This window comes from Podarcis filfolensis (genome assembly GCF_964270895.1).
Source record: "Podarcis filfolensis genome assembly, chromosome: 15".
Lineage (NCBI taxonomy): Eukaryota > Metazoa > Chordata > Lepidosauria > Squamata > Lacertidae > Podarcis > Podarcis filfolensis.
Genome location: NC_139618.1, coordinates 35211823 through 35232143, shown reverse-complemented (window position 1 = coordinate 35232143; position 20321 = coordinate 35211823). Strand labels below are relative to the sequence as shown.

Here is a 20321-nt window from a genome sequence, read left to right as displayed (position 1 = left end):
GCAAACCTCCATCTCCTCCTTCGTTTTCTTCAAAAAGAACATATTGCTCCATCGTGTCTACGCTTTCGGTTTCATTTATTTGTTCAGTTGAATAGGCTTCCTGTTTCAAATCCTTATCAGACTCCAAGCTGTTGTTTACTGTCCAGTGTAATAGCGATACCTCTGTAGACAAAGCATCGTACTCCTCTTGTAAGTTTCCCAAGAGAACAAGTGCTCTGTCCAATTCTGCTTGGAATTTAGACACTCCAGCCATTTTTGTAATGTAGTATCCTTGTTACCCCTCTAGGGGGATTTAATTCCTTGATCTTCCTTTCAGCTCAAAAACCAAAAGTCCAGTTATTTTGTATCAACCTTATTTTCAACAAGTTATCCCGAATAAACCAGCAAAAACAGCAGAAACAATGTTCTCTTTTTCCAGCTGACAACTAGCTGACTAGCAGCTCACTTGACAGCTGTCAAAATCTTCCATGCAACAGGCTTTCTCATCGGACGTTCCCGGGTCTAGGGGGGGGTGTAGTTTCAGCTCCCAAAATTCTTTTTATCCTCCAGAATATCTTCTTATAATGTCCAGACCGTGAGGTCAGGATCTTTTGTTAAAAAAAAGCAAGAAACAGATTCTCTCGACCTTAGCTGCCCAGTCCTTTGCTTTAAGTTGTTTACAAAGAGGGGGGGGTGGACTTCCTTTTTAGCCCCTTCCCGCTCGTTCCAAATCCAAGATAAGAATTTTTTTAAAGTTCCAATCTCCGTATTACTCACGGGTTGATGTTTTAGGATCCAATCAATCTTAGAAGAAGTTGGCGCTCTCTGTCAATGGCTTGCGGCTTCACTCCGTAGACGAGGGAGTACTCTCAGCACCACGCCTTACCCTGCCTCCGTTCCGAAGCCTTTAAAAAGGCTCCGTCGCGGATTGGGGGGGCGCAAATGGTGCCCGCCGAGTCTCTGTGTTCACAGGCATCCGCGCCTGTGATTTTAAGGGTCCCCGCTTCGCCGCAGCGGCCAGACCCAGACGCTACGGAGCCGATTCCCTCCGGAGCTCGGAGGGAATCCGCCATTAAACAGTGGCACCAACCCGGAAGTCCCAGGCCCAAAACAATTGGGGGTACGTGATGTATTCTGCGGAGGAAATGTGTGAGGCTTCTCATCAGCTACCTATTCAGGATACTGAGTTGTTTCAGCCATTGAACTCATTTTACTTATGTTGTGAAGTGGAGTAACTTGCTAGCAAGCTGTACTTCCGCATCACCCATGGAAAACCAAAGCAGAATTCGAGGGATATCCTTTCCACTTAGAAGCGTATCATGGAAATATCCGTTGTTTGCTGACAGCCACAATCTGGACAGAGTTAACATGCAGAAATAGTTTAGGGTGAGGGTATACTTGAGATGCGATGCAATTATCGGAGCAGCCTTTGCCAACCGGGTCCCCTCCCAAAGTTTTGAACGACAGCTGCCATCGCAGGAGTTGTGGTCCAAAACATCAAGAAGCCACCAGGTGGGCAAAGGCTGGATTAGAGTATCAGAAACCTGAATTCAAATTCACATTACATTCACTTGTTACATCTCTTTCTAGAAAATGACTTGACAGTTTGCTGTCCCTGTGTTCTTGGGATGAAACTAAAGACTAGAAATTGAACACTTCTAAACTTTCTACCAATGTGTTTCTTTTGTTCGTTTTGCTTGCTTGCTTGCTTGCTTGCTTTGCCATCACTGTAATATGCTTGGATGATGAAGAGATGTTCCCAACAGTTGGCATACCTTCCCCTGATAAAACACACTGCCTTTCCTTCAGAAACCTTGTGGCCTATAAAAGCAGGCTTCCTTTCTAGTATCATTTCAGGCACACTGGGAGAGCTGATTTGGGGCACTGAGCATGTGGTGCACTCTCTCACCAGTGTACATTTCTGGGTTGTTGTTGTTTTGTGGGGGGTGCCCATCTCCCCATCCCCACTACTGATGCTGCCCTATGGGCTCAGACTGCACCAGAGAAAGCAGAGGGGGAAACAAAATGCATGGAGATCACTGCTTCTTCTCTCCCTCTGCTCAGTCAAGGAGGCCAGGTGAACAGGCAGCAATGGCAAAGAGGAGCAGCAACCGGGCCACCGACTTCCAGGGTTTGGAAGCCAGCCCCTTACTGGGTCACCATACTTGGCGGGTGCCTGACAATGCCATCTTTCAACACTGGTCCAGGCTCTTGCTGCCATTGCACTGATGGTGCAAGAACTGGGCAAGGCGTGCACCCTGCAAGACTGGCTTCTTGCAGAGAGAGTGGGCACCTCCTGGAGGCAGAGAGCTGTTGGAGTTCATAGTCTATGTGCAGCTTGGCAAGTGAGCAATTAGTGTTTTGACTACAGGTTAGGGAGACAGAGCACGGGAGAAATTTGCCTGGAGGTAAGAGGACCTAGTAACAGCTCGGTGATTGGCTGAGGTCTCTCATACAGGTAGCATGACCTATGACATTGTTTGGCTAGTTAGGAGTATTCTGGAGTGCTTGGAGAGTGATGAAGTTCGTGTCTGTATATAGTAACTTGTATATAGCTTGTGAGTTTACTGCCGTATATAATAAACTACAAAATCAAGTTACTAGTCATCAGCTTTGTTCCTGATCGTCGTCCTGACTGAGCAGTCTCAATCGTTGCCTAGAAAAAGCTGCACTACTCTGCTAAGTTGTGCATCATTGAAGAAGTTCAGAGGTGAAGAGACTGGTCCTAGTAGCATGCGAAAGGACTTCAGAAAGTGCTCACAGGCTTCGGAGTTTTAACAAGAGCATCTGTGCCCAATGGGGCATGCTCTAAGCTGCCTTCTGGGCCTACCCTGGTCCAGGGAGCCTCCCAATTTTCTCCTCTCCCTTCTCCTGTCTCCTGTCGTCTGCCCATCCCTGTTCCCTCTGCATATTCCTCCCAAATAGCTTTTGTCGCTGCAAGCCGTCTCTCCTTCTGCCTCGGCACAGATGGGTTCTGTTTGCCATTAGCGTCCCCTTGCCCAACCCCCGGGAGCCAATCTGAGCTCCGATTCTCATGCACGACTTTTTTGGAGGCAAGTCTACTCTCTTTCCCCGGATGAATTGTGGTTTCTTAGTGCCATTAATCATTTTCCCTTTACAAATGGGATCTGGAGCTGGAAACATTGCTCCTTTTTATTTACTGACAAGATGACCTGGCATCCTGGCAGCTGTCCACTGGGCTGGCGTCTGGAAGATTAAGTGAAGGGAAAGCTTCTGGGCAAATTCCCCACAGCAAACTCCCAAGGCCTCAGCCTCCCCCCTTCCCATCCCCTCTCTAAACATGCTGTGCTCATCCTGGAGGGCTTCCGCCAGGACCCAAGCAAATCCCTCAGCGTTGCTGAAGCCCAAGCGAAGAGCTGGAGGCATTCCACCAATCTGTCCATGTACAGCCCCGGTAGCAGAAACAACAGCAGCAGAAGAAGGATCTATTGGACAGGAAGCAGGATCCATGCAGACTTATGGCTGCTCTAGACTGGTGTTCTTTGGCGGTGTGTTCTGCAATGTGTCATTCACACCCAAAAGTGTGCGACAGTCCACACATCATTCTGCTTGACTCGTTCCGCGATGCTTCCCCAAAGTGACCACATTATTGATGTCCGGAGAGGAGCTCTCCGGTTTCATCACAACAAAGGCAGGGCAAAGGAAAATCCCAGTGTATCTGTGGTACGAAAAGTTGCAGGATTTCAGCAGGAAGCCATGGGGACTGGAAAGGACGCAGAACGGCAGTCCCAAAACTTTTGCAGGTGCAAACAGTACTGAATTGGAATTGCAAAGCTTATAACCACCGCAATACCTCCATGAGCACAAACCTTCAAGAATGGACCATAAAAAGGTTGTCATCCAGGGAGGAGACAGGGGGACATTGAGTTGGAAGGGACTTCCAGGATCATTTAGGCCGGAGGTTTTCAACCTTTTTGAGCTGCCTGTAACCCAAAGTGACCATCAATCCAAAGAAAATAAAAGGCAATGAGAGTGGCCTGTTAACACCCTGTTGCCAGGTTACATCAAATGGGGGGGGGGGAGTCTAGAGAGGCTCAGATAATTAAATACTCCTCCATACCCCCTTTTTAAAAAAAAAATAATCCTTGAATTATATATATCAGTTTGGCTAGGATCTTCCACCAAATGGTTAGTTTTTTAAGTACAGCCCAGACAGTGTTTCACCCTCCCTGTGAAAAATAAGCCTAAGTGACAATATCGCTATACATGTGCTATTAAACTGTTTACAGTAGTAAACAAGTCTTTCATTTATTATATCCTGAGACACACTCACACGGCTTTAGCACCCCATAAATCCCAGTGAAATGAAATAAGGGCCCTTTCTCCTTATCACCATGGCTAAGCTTTTGGTAGGCAGCAAGTCAAAGCAAACGGTTCACGCCGTGATTGCGGCAGCGAGTAAATAGGTACACAGAACACATGTGAGCAGTTTCCTAGTTTCCACTTCAGGCCTGTCAGAGAGTGATTAATGACTAACAGCCACGGCTCTGCCTTGATTGCCAAGTGCTGTATTGTTAATGCTGACATTTAATGAGGCTGGACATACTTGAACACAATTCGGCACCATCATCCGCAAATAATGTTTGATAGACGGTTAATTTGTTAAGTATTTCTTCTCTCCCTCCCCCACTTCCTTTTCAAAATGGTGTCAAAAAAGGCATCCAGGGAGAGGGTTGAAGGCTCTCACCATATTGTCGGATGGAATAATGGTTTTCTGAAAGGGCGTTTAGCAATGTGGGAGATGGAATTGTGCTGGGGGGGGTAGGTTGAAAATCACCGCTCCCTTCCTAGGTGTCTATCTTGGGATATGTCAGAGAGGCATTTGAAGCTGAAAGCAAGAACTATTCCTTTATGAACCGCAAGGATAAATCCCCAGCGGCAAAACACTCCATCGGCATTTACTTTCTGGCATACCTGGGAGGCGTGCTGAAGCCTCGTGAGGATATTTGCTTAGAATCCAGGAATGATCCAAGTGGGTTAGTGACTCAGTGAGCAAGGCGGCGAGTCCTTTTACTCAGGCGATATGTGCAAAAAGGTATCGGGGTTGATCAAAGTATCACTTTTGCTGTAATCCGAAGATTTGTGCTCCGTGTTGGGCAAAAAGATCCCTGCACTGCAGGGGGTTGGACTAGATGGCCCTCATGGTTCCTTCCAAACCTGCAATTCTATGATTTTGTGACAAGACATATGGGCTTCAGATGGGAGCGTGAGAAACCATGGCCATGCATAATCATAGGAACATACGAAGAGTCCGACTGGGTCAGGCCAAAGGTCCATCTAGACCAGCATCTTATTATAATAATAATAATAATAAATAATAATAATAATCTTTTATTTATACCCCGCCCTTCCCAGTTCAAAAACAGGGCGGCTAACAACAAATTTAAAACACTTAATTATAAAAGCAGCATAAAATACGGTATAAAAACATGAATAACAATAAAATTCAAAAATCAATTAGATAATCCCCAGGGCTCACCTGGCTGAATTGGTCCTACTTGGGCCAGCGAGGAGGCCAGGGGAGAATTAGCTGTGGGGTCTCAGAGCAGGTGATCTTCATAAAAAGGGAGGGGGAGGGAAGAGAAGGGAAATAAAAGATCAGGCTGAATTCAAATCAAAGGCCAGGCGGAATAGATCTGTCTTACAGGCCCGACGGAAGGAGGTTAATTCCTGAAGGGCCCAGTTCTCATGGGACAGAGCATCCCACCAGGTCAGAGCCATCACTGAAAAGGCCCTGACCCTGGTGGAGGATAGTCTGACTTCCTTAGGGCCCGGGACCTCTAAACTATGGTTATTCATGGACCTTAAGGTCCTCTGCGGGGCATACCAGGAGAGTGCTTCTCTGCTCATACATTGACCCTGGGCTTCCTAAAGGCAGCTGGGTGAACACAAGATGTGGCTTAGGGCCCTCATGTCCACCCAGCTGCCTTTAGGAAGCCCAGGGTCAATGTATGAGCAGAGAAGCACTCTCATAGGAACATAGGAAGCTGCCTTATACAAGGGTTGTACATCGTTCCTGTACTCTCCGCTGTGAGCAGAGGATTTGACCCTATTGGGGTCTCTTCCCCAGCACCTTCTCTAGGGAACATGCTGGTCAAGCAGACCCCCTTCTTCCTGACAGCACTGCTTCGCTCGGATGATCTGGGGCTGTCTTGACCTGGTTTGGCCCAAACCCAGATTCCCCACCCACCTTCTGAATCAGCCCAATTTCATTCAGTATTCAGGTTTCCCTCAAGCTGAAAAAGGTCCCCCCACCCCCAGAAAGACTCAGGGTTGTGGCATCTTTAACAATATTTTCACGCTTGGGGCCAATTCCTAAGTTACGTGGATGCTAGCCAGGCTGCTGCGGAAATGATTTCTAGAGAGGCATGTGTGAGGAAAACGTTGTGTTGAAACTGGAACTGATTATATATATGTTGTTTTTATAAAAAGATGTTTTATTTTAAAATAACGTGTGATAATGTTACAACACAGTTAAGACATCTAGAAATATTACATTTAGTAATAATAATTTTATTATTTATACCCTGTCCATCTGGCTGGGTTTCCCCAGCCACTCGGGGCGGCTCCCAACAGAACACTAAAAACAGAATAAAACTTCCCTAAACAGGGCTGCTTTCAGATGTCTTCTAAAAGTCAGGTAGTTGTTTATTTCCTTGACATCTGATAGGAGGGCATTCCACAGGGCGGGTGCCACTACCGAGAAGGCCCTCTGCCTGGTTTTGGAACTTCCACTATTCTAAAAAATGGGTTGGAAGTCTATTGACCGCAATAAAGATTGATTGATTGATTGATTGATTGGGTTGGAAGCAGTGGCGTAGCGTGGGGGGTGCTGGGGGGGCGGGCCGCACCGGGCGCAACATCTGGGGTTAGGGCAAATCCATGGGTTAGGGGGCGCAAATCCACGGGTTAGGGGGCGCAAATTACTTGCCTTGCCCCGGGTGCTGACAACCCACGCTACGCCACTGGTTGGAAGTCCCAATATTATCTTGGAAGCTGACTTTCAGTCGCTCTGGACTGGTGCTTTACTGCCGCTGTGTTCTTGATACCATAACAGTACATTAGCAGTGGGTGTCTTCTGCTTTGATTTGTTCTGCAATGCTTCTCCAATGCAACTGCATAATTTCTCTCTGGCGGGGCTACAGCGTAACAAAAGCAGGGACAAAAAAAGACCAGAACATTTATGGCAGAAAGAGGAAAGAGACTATGCACTGCCTGGAAATAAAGCAGTTTTTTTGCAAGTGCAAACAGTATTGAATGCGGAATCATGTCTGACTGCCTTGACAGCATTATGAGTACGAATCATCAAGAATGCACAATAAGAATATATTGGGTTGCCCTGCCATTTTTTGATAAGGGGGACCCTGGATCGTAGCCAACTAACTAATACTCAGAGTAGACCCATTGAAATGAACAGACCTAAGTTAGCCATGCCTATTTATTGCGATGGGTCTACTCTGAGTAAGAGTAGCATTGGATACAACCTATTGAAGTGTTCCCAGGTTATTTATTATTTAAATTTGTATCCTGCCCCTCCTCAAATGTCCCCCATGGCAGCTTACAAGAACAGATATACAAGTTCAATCAAACCACCAGTAAAATATGGATAAAAGAGCAACACCATTAAAAAAAAAGAAAAAAAGATCACGCAAGCCATTCAAAAACAAGAGCAGCAAAGGAAAAAGCAACACACGAAACAGAGATAAAAACATCAATCAGCAGCAGATGTATTAACACATATTAAGCGCACATATTAACCTAATAGGCCAAAAGCTTGTCTGAACAAGAGCTACGCAGATAAAAGAACAATATTTACAGGAATAAGGCATATTAAAAACAGGGGAGATAAAGGAAGCAGCTGAAAACACACACAAAAAGATAAACCCATCAATCAGGAACAGAAGTATTAACACATATTAAGGACGCGGAGATGTTCCTCTTGGCAAACTGTGCGTGAGATGGGGAGGGATGTCGGAATGCTCTCAGAGCTCCATTCCTACCTCTTTACTGCGGAGGCAGCTTAGACAGTCCCTTGTTCCTAATAAAGGAAGAATGCGAGCTCAGCTCTTTCTATATTTGAAATGCATATCCTGCTTTCCTCTCCTCTCCTCCAGTTGTGATACACCCTGCTTTGTGAACTGTGTCTTGGGTCTCCTCCAAAGGGCTGGGGGTTTGTGTTTTTCTGCAGGTGTATGACATGGTGATCGAGGGTCCCTTCAGACTGGTATTGTCTTCATACCTGTATTCTACAACGTGTCGCTGATGCAATACTAGTGCATTGCTGGTGTATTTCTACCAGACCACTTTACTAGTTGTTCTGTGATGATTCCCCCAGTGTTAGCACGTTGCTGCCACCTGGAAGGGCACTCTTGCACAACAGGGAAACTAAAGAGGGACAACTTGGCTGTGGAAACGTAGAGAACGGAGTTTAAGACTGGAAAAAATGAGGAACTGAGGCCACATTCACACCATGCATTTAAAACCCTATACAGTGGTACCTTGGTTCTCAAACTTAAGCCGTTCCAGAAGTCCGTTCCAAAACCAAAGCGTTCCAAAACCAAGGCGCGCTTTCCCATAGAAAGTAATGCAAAATGGATTAATCCGTTCCAGACTTTTTTTAAAAAAAAACCCTAAAACAGCAATTTAACATGGATTTTACTATAACGGGACTATTGATGCATAAAATGAAAGCAATAAACAATGTACTGCAGTCACACAATCAATCAATCAGTAGCCGAACTGGGTTCCACACTGTCACAAAAACAAAAAAGAGCCGCAAAAACAAAAACACAAAATAAATAGCAAAAACAGACAGACCTCAGCATAACACTCAAAAGGGAAGTGTGCCACTCAAAACAGAAGCATAACACTCAAAATGGAGCATGGTCGGCTTCTGAAAAAAGTTTGCAAACTGGAACACTTCCGGGTTTGCAGTGTTTGGGTTCCAGGTTGTTTGAGTACCAAAGCGTTTGAGAACCAAGGTACCACTGTATTACCACTTCAAACAGTCTTGGCTTCCCCCAAAGAATTCTGGGAGCTGTAGTTTGTAGTTTGCAACAGGCTGCTGAGAGTTGCTAGGAGGCCCCCATTCCCCTCACAGAGCCACAGTTCTCAGATTTGCCTGGAGATCTAGAATTGTAGCTCTGTGAGGGCAACAGGCATCCTTAAACAAACTACAGCTCCCAGAATTCTTTGAGGGAAGCCATCACTTTTTAAAGTGGTATCATAGTGCTTTAAATGTACAGTGCATGTCACCTGAAAGAAACTGAAACTGACATATTCCTTGACCCTCACTCCCCACCCCACAGGAATTTGAATGCAAAGTCACTGAGCCTCCTTGGGCGAAGACTCAGTTTTCCCTTTCAGACTGAGGCCGCCTCTCTTTGCCGCCATAGTGTTACCAGCGGGTTCTCCTCCACCCAACTGCTGTTGCCTATTGGCTTGCCACATTCACCCACTCTGGGACAGAGGAAAACGGATAAGGATTTAACCAGATACTAGCAAATTCAGGTGGTGCAACTAAAGTCTATTTGGAGCTCTTGCACAGCTAAGCTGCTTCCCACCACAAAATCGGACATTTTGCAGTAAATAAGGTAAAGCACTGGAAAGTGCTGGCTAGCAATGTTGTTGTTGTTGTTTAGTCGTTTAGTCATGTCCGACTCTTCGTGACCCCATGGACCAGAGCACGCCAGGCATTTCTGTCTTCCACTGCCTCCCGCAGTTTGGTCAAACTCATGCTGGTAGCTTCAATAACACTGTCCAACCATCTCGTCCTCTGTCATCCCCTTCTCCTTGTGCCCTCCATCTTTCCCAACATCAGGGTCTTTTCCAGGGAGTCTTCTCTTCTCACGAGGTGGCCAAAGTATTGGAGCCTCAGCTTCAGGATCTGTCCTTCCAGTGAGCACTCAGGGCTGATTTCCTTCAGAATGGATAGGTTTGATCTTCTTGCAGTCCATGGGACTCTCAAGAGTCTCCTCCAGCTGATCGCCGAAGAATTGATGCTTTTGAATTATGGTGCTGGAGGAGACTGGCTAGCGCTAGCTTGATGCAACATCCCGTGACCCACAAACAGGTCACAAGGTCTAACCTCCCCTAAAATTTTGTGCCAGCTAATTAAAGTAAATGTTCAATAATGGTCTGGAAGTGACCCACGTGGGAATGGAAAGGAGAAGTAGAAGCAAATCTCTGCTGAAATTTCACAGCCAAGAAACGTGTTTGCAGTTCTCCCTCTGGCTTTGCCCCGGGAGACTGGATAAGGCCTGGCACTTAATATCCTGTGAAACATGATTTCTCATTTCTGCCTTTCAACTTTGTGAGGCCGCAACACCTATGAGGTATTCTGTGTTACAAAACCTTGATTTCTCTCCCCGCCCCCTTTTGAAACCAGGTGTTTCCTTTCTGTGCCAGGTCCCAAAGCCGCAGGTACACTGCAGAAACAGGCCAGATTCCTAGATCACATTTAGGAATGAACTGCTTTGCCGAATCAGACTTTTCTTCTATACCTATTTAAATGGCAGCTGACATATGCCTTTGCCCAATCTATATGGGATGTATGCTGCAAAAGCATTATTCATCGGAATTCTTTATTTATTTTGGGATATTTTTACTCTACCTTCCAACATGTTGGGGGGGGGGGAGAATCCCAAGGTAGCACGTAATATTTTAAAGTACAGTCAATGAGAGAGGTTTTAGTTTGTATCTAAGGACAGACTTGCAGGATCAGGCCAGTGGCCCATGTAGTTTAGCATCCTGTTCTCACAGTGGCCAACCAGATGCCTATGGATAGCCTGCAAGCACAAGAACATTCTCCCTCCTAGAACTGATTAAAGGTTTCAACAACACTATAAAGCTGGATTATGGAGTGCAAGCGGTGCAGCAGAATGCTCAAATGATTTTAAAGCAGGGACTGTTACAAAAGGGACACAGGTAGCGCTGTGGGTTAAACCACAGAGCCTAGAACTTGCTGATCAGAAGGTCGGCAGTTCGAATCCCCGCGACGGGGTGAGCTCCCGTTGCCTGGTCCCTGCTCCTGCCAACCTAGCAGTTCGAAAGCACGTCAAGGTGCAAGTAGATAAATAGGTACCGCTCCAGCAGGAAGGTAAACGGCGTTTCCGTGTGCTGCTCTGGTTCGCCAGAAGCGGCTTCATCATGCTGGCCACATGACCTAGAAGCTGTACGCTGGCTCCCTTGGCCAATAAAGCGAGATGAGCGCCGCAACCCCAGAGTCGGCCACGACTGGACCTAATGGTCAGGGGTCCCTTTACCTTTAACTGTTACAAACAGAGCAATCCTACGCCTGAATTCAGCAGGGCCTACTTCCAAGGAAGTGTGTACTGTACAGGGATTGCAACCTACCTAAGTGATTTGTTTATTTATGGAGCCAGCTGAGTGCTTGCGGGAAGTGTGATTTGGAAACTTAATTTCCCTTCCACTCCCTTTCCTTTGATTGGATCGTCCGTCCATCCCTTCGCCCTTCTCACGGTCAACAACACTCCTTTAAGTTACTCCTCTGTATCAGGTTATTTTCCAGCTCTAATCCCCACTGTCATTTCATCAGGTTTTGCCTGAAGCGTCTCCTTTGGATCCTAATCCCTCCTGTCAGCATTATCTCTTTGATCAGGGTGTTCTGGTTTAGGGCCTCCCCCTGCTTAGGACACCTGCATGGATATGGGCTCCCTCTTCAGCTTTTCCCCTCCTTTAACTGCCGTGCCATCTGCTTGTTTTGTAACCCTCCAACCTGGGCAGCCGCTCCTCCAAAGTAGAGATGGGAACCTGTGAGCTCCAATCACTGCCAGTCAGCATGGCCAATCATTAGGGGTGACAGGAGCTTCTGACTTTGACACAGAGAATTCTAGAGTTGGAAGGGACCCCAAAGGTCATCTAGGCCAGGGGTCACCAAACTTTTTCAGCAGGGGGCCAGTCGTCTGTCCTTCAGACCTTGTGGGGGGCCAGACTATTTGGGGGGGGGGAGATGAACGAATTCCTATGCCCCACAAATAACCCAGAGATGCATTTTAAATAAAAGGACACATTCTGCTCCTATAAAAACACACTGATTCCGGGACCGTCTGCAGACCGGATTTAGAAGGCAATTGGGCCGGATCCGGCCCCCGAGCCTTAGTTTGCCTACCCGTGATCTAGGCCAACCCCCCACAATGTAGGAATCTCAGCTAGAGAGCCAGTGTGGTGTAGTGGTTAAAAGCGGTAGATTCGTAATCTGGTGAACCGGGTTTGCTTCCCTGTTCCTCCACATGCAGCTGCTGGGTGACCTTGGGCCAGTCACACTTCTCTGAAGTCTCTCAGCCTCATTCACCTCACAGAGTGTTTGTTGTGGGGGAGGAAGGGAAAGGAGAATGTTAGCCGCTTTGAGACTCCTTCGGGTAGTGATAAAGCGGGATATCAAATCCAAATTCCTCCTCCTCCTCTTCTTCTTCTTCTTCTTCTTCAGCATCCATGACAGATGGCCATCCAACCTCTGCTTAAAAACCTCCAAGGAAGGAGAGTCCTTGTAACTTGAAGCCATTGGTTGAAGCCCTACTGTTATGTACTGAGCTGAATCCTAGAACAATAGGATCCAGAATGCAGCAGTCTGATTGGTCCCTAGGAGCACCCAATCCAGCTCCAGGTGGAAGTGAATCAGCGACCTGATTGGCCTGCGGGAGCAGCCAATCAGGCTCCTGGGTGAAGTGAATCTGCAACTTGATTGGCCTGCAGGAGAAGCCAATCAGGCTTCTGGAGGAGGTGAATCCACAACCTGATTAGCCTGCAGGAGCAGCCTGGAATTAGACAATCACGTGGGGCCCATTGTGTAAATAATGCATATATAGCTAGACGTTTTGGGGAAAGTTTCATTATTGCTATTATGAGCTGAATAAAGAGCATGAAATTCACACTTGACTCCGAGGAGAAAACAAGCATGCTCCCTCTTCCATGTGACAGCCCTTGAGACTTGCAGGCAGCGGGGGCTGCCACAGAGGGAGCAAGAGGCGAAAGGGCTTCTCTGCCCCTTTCTGGTGGCAATGGTCATGGCTGTTCAATGGCGGCTCTTTCCCTCACTGCCGCTGGGCTGGTTCCCTCCCTCAAATGCCTGCAAAGCAACCCAATGAGGACTGGGCATGCTCGGTAGCCGTAGCATGCTGGCTGACTGGGTGTGGGGAACGGAATGGAATGTCCTGGAAAAGGCTATGGCTGGCTGAAACGTCGTGCATTTCGTCGCGGTGAGCCCCACTTACAATACGTGCTAAGAATAAAATCCAACGCTCCCTCCCCGTTTTCTGAAAAGGCCTTTAATTTCCTGTCTCATGGCACATTTCCGTTCCAATGAGTTTGGGCAAAATTGCTGGAAGGAGGAGACGAGGAGGCGCTCCTAATCTTCCCTAATAGCCATACCTAATAATTATTAAATAGGTTGTTTGTAAAGAGCCTTGAAGATGAAATACTTTATAGAAGCGTGATTACTATTTACAGGCATGCGTAGCCTGATCAAATGGAGTTGAAAGGTGGCTCTTTTGACAGGAAGGGAAGTCTCAAGAGGGCTTCGTTTTATCTGCCTTTCTTCTTCTTAACATATTTCAAAAATGTTTTTTTGGAGAATGTTTATGGGCAAGTGGCAACTTTCCATAAAATCAAAGGGAAGGAGGCACTTAGAATACCTTAGAGGTTTTTTGGAGGGGGTGCAAATTAAATTAAAAATGACAGCATCTACCTGCCTCCTTCTTCCCCCCTTATCAGCATAATCTATCTCTTCCTCACATGAGCCAACTTAAACTATTTGCTTTGCAAGAACTTTTTCTACACAAAGCTTTGGTGCGCACACCAAACCTTTAAAGTGCGTTCAAAGCAAATGCTGCCCCACAGAGAACGCTGGGAACTGTACTTCAGCCCCATCACAGAGCTACAATTCCCAGCACCCTTAGTAAACTACAGTTCCCAGGATTCCTAGTGGCGGTGATGAAAATGTGCTTCAAAGGTATGGCAGGTACCCAGCCTGAGCTGTAGTTTTTGTATTTAGCATCTCCAAACAAATGCAAAGTATAAAAACCTAAACAGGAATGTAAGAGGGGACCTGTTAGATCAGACCATCCTTTCTGGATGCTTCCTAGATGCCTTCAGGAATCCCCTAAGCACAGCAGAAGCTAGTCAGAGCACACACACACACAGTTGCTCCAGAAAAATTGTCTTTCAGTGGCATCCTGCCTCAAAACCTGGCTTAACACGTAGATTTAACATTCATGGACTAACATGTAGATTAAGCCACATTTCTATGTTTCCATCCTAGTCACTATCGTTTGCTAGATAACATCTTCCTACCGACAGTGGGGCAAGCACTGCATTCGAATCACTTCCTATATCAGCGTTTCTTTATAAATTAAGTATATTCTCCACTTTCTAAGCAACAGGTCCTCAAAGCAATTTACGTTTTAAAGTATGATAGCGTCTTCTTAACCTTTTCCCCCTCTGGTGCTGGAAAAGCAACTAGTTTTGCTCCAGACATCAACTCATTCCAGTTTAGATTCATCCCTCTACAAAAGAAGCTAATTCGTTCCCGTTCTGTTCATAGCTAACTTTAAGTTTGTCTAAATACCACCAAGCTAGTGGCAGATCCAGAGAGTTCTTTGTGAATGAGGATTCATTGCTAAACTACTCTGAGAATTGGGAATAGAGGCCCCCTCTCAGCACCTCTGACAAACTACAGCTCCCAGAATACTCTGGGGGAAGCCATGACTATTCAAAGTGGCATAGTAACGCTTTAAATGCATAGTGTGAATCTGGCCCTGATCTAGCGCTCCAGTCAGTGGCTGCTTCAGTTTTTACTTTGTGAATGTGATATAAGAACACAGCATTCCCTCTGAGGGGAGAATGTGGCATTAAGCCTGGCGTTTCTTTAAAGTCTGCCTGCGGCACCTTGTTCTGCTGAAGAGGCAAGCGTCTATTCCGTTTCAGCTGAAACTGAAAAGTGGCTAGGCTCTTCGGCATGCGGCGGAGACCTTGAAGAAATCCCTTGCCTCTTCATCATTTCCCTTCTCCCTATTACTTTCCCCGTGGTCCCAAGAACGCCCTAAAAGTTCATCCAGGAGTTGGACCCTGTTTCAGAACTTCCTTGTCCCTCAGTGCATGTGCTATTAACGTTATTAACAGCTAACGACCCACAGCTTCTCACCAACACTGCCTCCATGAGCTCATACCAGTCTAAGTAGAGGTAACCTTAAACTGAAAAGAGATTGGGGGGGGGGAGTCACCACTATTTATGACTGTCAAGCGGTGATTAATGACCAACCAGCTCAAAATTGCCTTTAATGCCAGCTCAGTATTGTTGCTTGTGGCAGTTAATGAGGTTAGACAGACTTTTTACACAGCACTTTAGTGCAGGGTTGCAGAGTGAGGACGTGTCTCCAGCAGAGCTTAACCCAACCACCAGATTCCCTGGGCAAAGAGTTAAGAACCTTTGATTTCCCCTTTAAGACAATAGACAAAGAGCCCAAGCAACTGCCAAGGGCAGTGTCTGTCCACCTGTTTGAATCCAGTCACACCCCTCCCATGCCTTTGTCGCTGGAGTTTGGAGCAGGCCAAGGAAAGGTAAAGAAATAAAATATTGTACCTCTATGCATTAAGGGGGGGGGGGAGGTTGCTTTCTGGCCCTGCCTCTGCAGACAGGCTGGAGTCAATAGTGTTAATGAGAATATTTCAAAGACCTTTGAACTTGTCTCGGTTTGTTGGCTCGTAAAAAGTACAGAGTGATTTTTCACTGGCTCCAAAACAGCAAGGTGTGTCTTGGGAGGGGGTAAAAAAAAAAGTTATTGAAGTGCTGGAAGAGTTGCCTCAGCTGCTGATATGCTACTAGGACAAGTTAAAGTTATTGCTACTGGTATATAAAGCCCTGAATAGCTGGAGACCAAGTTACCTCCGGGAACATCTTACCTAGTATAAACCTGGCAGGTCACATAAATCAGCAGGAGAAACATTCTTGTTTTGTGTTGGGTGATGTGATCCGTGATCTTGCACCTTTTTTTGTTTTTGTTTCTTTAGCTTGCAAACCGCCTTGTGTATCGCAATACAGAGAGGTGGTGTACAAATTAAAAGTGGAACGCAATTATTTCCATTAATTATTATTATTAAATTTGTATTCCGCCCTTCATCCAAAGATCACGGGGAGGTTTGCAGCATAAAAACACAAAATGAGACCACAAAATACATAGCAAAAACAGAACAAAATACATAGCAAAAACCCCTCCTCTCGCAAGCACATTTAAAAGGCCATAGATTAATCAGCCAAAGGCCTGATTATGGAGGAATGTTTTCGCCTGGCACCTAAAGATATGCAGTGAAGGTGCCAGGAGAGCATCCACAAACGGAGAGCCACCGCAGAAAAAGCCCATTCTTGTGCCACCACCCTCTAGACTTTTCATGGAGGCAAAGCAACAGGGAACCAGGCAGAGGGCCTTCTTGGTAGTGGCACCCGCCCTGTGGAAAACCCTCCCATCAGATGTCAAAGAGAAAAACAGCTACCTGACATTTAGAAGACATCTGAAGGCAGCCCTGTTCAGGGAAGTTTTTAATGTGTAACATTTTAATGTATTTTTTATCTTTGTTGGAAGCCGCCCAGAGTGGCTGGGGAGACCCAGCCAGATGGGCGGGGTATAAATAATAAGTATTATTATTATTTTTTTATTATTATGGAGGGGACACACAAAGAGGCACCTCACATGGGTCTCAGGGTCCCGGTTGGTTCAAATGAAATGTTATCATTGATTGCATTTATTAATTCCTTCCGTGAAGCATCTCAAAGCAATATACACTATAATGAAAACAAGAATAAAATAGTTGAACACACACACACACCCTACATTTCCCCCTGATGGGTCTTGAGGCAGCTACACAGAATTGTAGAATTGGAAGGGGATACAAGGGTCATCTAGTCCAACCCCCTGCGATGCTGGAATCTCAGCTAAAGCACCCATGAAAGATGGCCATCCATCCAGCCTCTGCTTAAAAATCTCCAAGGAAGGAGAGTCCACCATCTTCTGAGGGAAACCGTTCCACAGTCAAGCAGTTCTTACAGTCAGAAAGTGCAGGAGAAAACAAGTCTTATGTTTTCATACCTTGACTGTTTTGTTGTTATTATTGATGGTGTCTGACCTATTTGTGTAAAATGAAACTACACAAGTACAGCAGGCTTCCTGCGGCTGACGTTTGCCCTCCAACATGTCGAGGGCATCAAGCATGGGGCAGAGGGATGTGTGGTCAGTGAGACCCATTGCAATGAATTGACTTAAGTAACAGTGCAATCCCAACCTTGTCTACTCTCTAGGTCTCTGCTGGGTGCCTGTTTTGTATTGTTTCTGCTTCTTTTGTTTAAATATGCCTCTTGTTTCTTGAATTTTAAACCTTTTCCCTTTTTTTGCTGATTTTAAAATACCTTGAGACGCTCGTGTGGCATGTGAATAAAAAATGATAGTACCCCGAGATATGTATCAGGAGATGGCACGACGTCTCTGCTAATGTCTCCTTGTAGATTTCTTTTATTTCTGGAGTTATTACTAATAATATTACCTTTGCATCACTAGGTCACATCTTGATGCTGTTAACCATGGATCAGCAGACAGGTTCTGATCTACAGGCCAAAGTCAGTCTCAGCAATGAGCAAGGATTTTTGTTGTTGTTGTTAAAAAACCCTGTTTTCCCCTTCCGTTATAGGAATGCGTTTCGTCTTAGCTCAGAGCAATTTCTTAGCTTACAGTTATTAAAACACAAAGGGGCTGAGCCAAGCTCCGTGATTTATGAAACACGTGCTAGATTCATTAAAAACCTTAAAAGATTTAATACATTTTATTGAGGCTTTAAATCTGGGCAAGTATTTAAAAACTTAATGCAGGGCGTATTTCATTCCAGACACCTTTTTTAACACTTATTTTGGAGCTGTAAAATTTGGATTGACAAATATTGCAGATATTTCATTACTCATTTTTATAAATTGGCACAGAATTCTTCTGACAGGTTTGGTTTGTTTGTGTGTGTATAAAGTACACACTCATACATACTCAATGAGATTTATATTGACTAAATATAAAATTATTCTCTTTTATTGACGTTTTATAGGTCTTTTTCCCCTATGTTTCTTTATAGTCCCTTCAGCAGTTACACATACACACACAATATTTAATATATTTCTGCATGATCTGACACTCTTATTATTGCTCCTCCATTTGACCAAGCATACATTATAATAGAAAACATATTTTTATTCCTTTTTAATCATCTACAGATTTTTATTGTTTTTAATTTTTAGCCATGAAAGAAAAGAGGCTAGGAATTTCTGCCAAAGTCTTCCCATGACATCGCACCTCTGTAGTGACCTCAGATTTGTATCAGTATTAAGATGAGAGGCTGCCTGAGTCACTTACACAATGTATTCCCCGCCTGCAAAGTTACGCATGAAGATTTGCACAGATCTGAAATCTAACGGTTTTCACCCCATTCATTAGCACAGAATCACATGCTGAATATTTTCTGTCCTAAGGAACAGATCCAAAAGGTAACTCAGAATTCAAGGGATGATGGGGCATGCCTCTTAGGGGGCATGTTATTTAAAAGTGAGTACATTTACCAGGTATACCCGCTTTCAATTTGTAACATTTTTAGCTCACCTCTTCTTTCAAGGTCAGAACAGCATACATGGTCCTTTTTCTTGCCCTCTGTGATCCAGTAACCCTGGAAGGTAGGGTAGGAGGAGGGATGGTGATTAGCCTAAGGTCACTTTTGCAGCTTTGTGGCTAAATGGGAATTGGAAGCAGATCTTGGATCAAGACTCAAACCACTACACCACTCAAGCTCTGAAGAAAATAAAAACTGTACTGGCTACTTTCAAAGAAGTGATATACAAGGATGCTAGCACTGCATTGTTATCACCTGGTATTTTTTCTCCAACTCACCCTTTCTCCTCTGCTCTCTACAGTGGCGTAGCGTGGGTTGTCAGCACCCGGGGCAAGGCAAGTAATTTGCGCCCCCTAACCCGTGGATTTGCGCCCCCTAACCCTAACCCCCAGATGTTGCGCCCGGTGCGGCCGGCCCCCCCTGCACCCCCCACGCTACGCCACTGGCTCTCCACGCTCCTGTGAGTTACCTTGCTCAATTGCAGACAAATACCGGTACCTCTCTCCCTGGGCAATGGAGACACTTGCACTGATGGGCTTCTCAAACTGGATTACCCGTCCTGCAAAAGAAGGAATAAATGCAACAGGAATTAATGCCTTTGGCATCTGCAGCAGGCATGTGGTCTGCCCGTCCTGTAGAACGATGAGAAATTAAAGCAAGATAAAGCACTCTAGGTCCATCTTTCACTTCTACGGAACACTGTTACCACAAGCCAAGAAACTTCCAGTGGCTTTCCAGTGATTCTCGAAGGATGTTGCACACCACACTGGTGGGGCAGGAGAGGGTGGCAAGTATGGAGGCAAGATTCAAGGACAATCAATACTGTATTTGGGGAATGATTCATGTTCTTATTTAGCTGCATTGTGTTATACTTTCTGGGTGCCCCATGGTCATATTATAAAGTAGCTGTGCATTATCTTATAAATCAAGTGCTGCTAGTTGTTTTCCAATGTATTTCTTATTAATTAAAAAAATCGGTGTGGCACGAGCAAATTTTTATTCTGAAAGTGTGGCCTGGAGGGAAAAAAGTTTGAGAACCACTGGCTTAGTTGAAATATGATCCTCCAAACTAGCGCTCCGAGAGCCCTTTGAGATTAGAAATGAGCTGTAGGTTCAACATATCCCTCCCGCAAATGATTTCACTTCCAAGTTTGTAGTGTCCCCATATTTTTTGACGTGGTGGCTGGCACTTCTCCTATATAACTGCAAGCTGGCAATCACGGGCTGAAGTAGTGGTCAGAGTCTCATAACTTGTCTGAGATTCCCGACAAAAACCTCCTGCTGACATTACTGCATTTTAAAAAAAAAAAATGTTTTATTTTCGGTTACAAATGAAACGTTGTCGTTGCATTTATATTCAAATTATATTTGCATCTGGGTGTTGGCACTGGCAAAATTTTATGGAAATCCCCCCCCCCTTCCTATTTTTAGAAACCGGCCACCCTTCTTCTCCCTGGCTCTGCTCTGAAATCTAACCACTAACCCCCACTGCCTCTCTGCGCAAGCCTTGCCCACCTGGCGCCTCGGACTACAACTCCCATCAGCCTTAGCCAGCTGCGGAGCCCAAAGTGACTCTCTTCGAAAGCGAAACGAAACCCGGCACCGGCTCTCTCGCGCCCTCTGCCGGAGCCGGCGCAGGAACTGCAGGGAGGGAAAGGCGGGGAGGGGCG

The 20321-nt window shown here is 45.6% G+C and overlaps 1 long non-coding RNA gene across 2 annotated transcripts; it reads right to left on the bottom strand.

Annotated features, from left to right (window-relative positions):
* Positions 1-6973: 6973 nt before the first annotated feature.
* On the bottom strand, positions 6974-20280 carry LOC310750757. 2 transcript variants are annotated; one of them, XR_014542236.1, is made up of 5 exons: positions 20167-20280; positions 19095-19210; positions 18645-18939; positions 17551-17611; positions 13937-14041 (listed from the first exon to the last, which is right to left on the bottom strand). It is a non-coding gene; the product is annotated as an uncharacterized lncRNA (long non-coding RNA). The 2 variants fall into 2 exon arrangements; XR_014542235.1 differs by lacking the exons at positions 13937-14041; positions 17551-17611 and adding an exon at positions 6974-7139.
* Between the last annotated feature and the right edge of the window lie 41 nt (positions 20281-20321).